Here is a 1,903-nt window from a genome sequence, read left to right on the forward strand (position 1 = left end):
GAGATTAACCTGGACTAATGGCGTGGACCAATATAATCACAAGGGTCCTTATAAAGGGAAGAGGGACCAAGAGAGATGGCAGTCCAAGAAGGACTTGGCAGACAATGCTGACTTTGAAGATGGAGGAAGGGGGCCACGAGCAAAGGAATCCAGGCAGCCTTATAGAAACTGGAAAAAGCAAGGATAGTGATTCTCCCCTAGAGCCTCTGGGTGGAAACGAGAGCCCCCAGAAGGAACACAGTCCTGCTGACACTTTGATTTTTAGCCCAGTGAGACTCATTTTCAGACTTCTGACCTCCAGAACCGTAAAATAAATTTGTATCGTCTTAAGCAACTACATTTGTGGTAATGTTATAGCAGCAATAGGAACCCACACCTGTTGTTTCAACGATATATTTACTTTCTAAGACCTTTCTTTTTTGCTTTATTTCTGGTTTTCCTGGTCATTTTTATGCTTTGCTGATACTTTTGGAGTTTAGTACTGTTACTGTTAGCTGCCACTGAGCTGATTCCGACTCATGGCAACCCAACGTGTGCAGAGTAGAACTGTGCTCCCTAGGGTTTTCAAGGCTGTGACCTTTCGGAAGCAGATCACCAGGTCTGTCTCCAAGCAGGGCTTTGAACTGGTTTTTCTCAGTTTAATCATGGCCGAGGAATCAAAACTGGAATAGACTCAAAGTTTTAAAAATTTTGGTGAACTGAAATGGGAAAAATTACAAGTCAAAGCTCTGCTAGAACCTAATCTCCCTCTAGGAAACAAGGGCCGAGTGCGTGTTACACAGCAACCAAATCTCTTGCCCGTCAGATTTTGAGCAGAGTTGGAAATGGCTGTGCTCCGCTCACAGATGGCAGCCGACCTCGCCGCTTTCAATGTGTTTCTCCAGAGTCAGGCCAATAATCCGATCTCGCGCATCAGGCTCCTGGAAGGGCTCACGACGCCTCTTCTGAGTCTCCCACTTCAGGGCTTTGACCTGTAAGTTTTCCTGTTCCAGTTATCGTTCTGGATCATCCAAATTGTAAGAATTTGGGTTTGTTCTGGTTTCATTTCATTGGCCATGACTGAACCAGTTCGAAGCCCTGCTTCCGAGGCAGCTCTGGGTGGGTTTGAACCACCAACCTGATTCCTCACATTTTATTCTTATTTTTCAAAATTGTTTTACTTATTCTAGTAGTTGAGTGCTAAACTGTTTGCACCACTCAGGGGCTTCCTGGTCATTTTTAACAGTCTCCTATTATTTGCTGTTTCCATCATTTTATTCTTATATTTCATGGTTTTTGTGTTTAACTTTTCATTTTGAGATAATTTTAAATTCTCATGCAGTTGTAAGAAATAATGCAAAGACCTCATTTACCCTTTACCCAATTTCCTCCAATGATAACATCTTACAAAACTGTAATACATCACAACCAGAACATGAACATTGATAAGTCAAATACAGAACATTTCCATCACTACAAAGATCTTCCATGCTGTCCTTTTATAACCACACATATAGTCATATGCAACCTTCTGTCTGGGTTCTTTCACTTAATGTAGTTTTTGAGGTTCATCCGCATTATAACATGCATCAGTACTTCATTCCTTTTTATGGCTGAATAACACTCCATTGTATGATTGGTTTATCCATTCATCCATTGATGGACATTTGGGCTGTTTCTATCTTTTGGCTATTGTTAATATGGCTGCTATGAATGTATGTGTACAGGTATTTGAGTACAGTTCTTTTGGGTATATACCAAAGACCGTCCAATTACTGCTCTAGCACTATTTGTTGAAAAAGCTACTTCTCCTCTATTAAACTACTTTTTAACCTTCGTCAGAAATCATTTGGGCATATTTGTGTGGCTCTATTCCTGGGTTCTCTGTTCTGTTCTATTCATCTATGTGTATATCCCTCCACCA

This window comes from Trichechus manatus, unplaced genomic scaffold (genome assembly GCF_000243295.1).
Source record: "Trichechus manatus latirostris isolate Lorelei unplaced genomic scaffold, TriManLat1.0 scaffold00050, whole genome shotgun sequence".
In the NCBI taxonomy this organism is placed as follows: domain Eukaryota; kingdom Metazoa; phylum Chordata; class Mammalia; order Sirenia; family Trichechidae; genus Trichechus; species Trichechus manatus.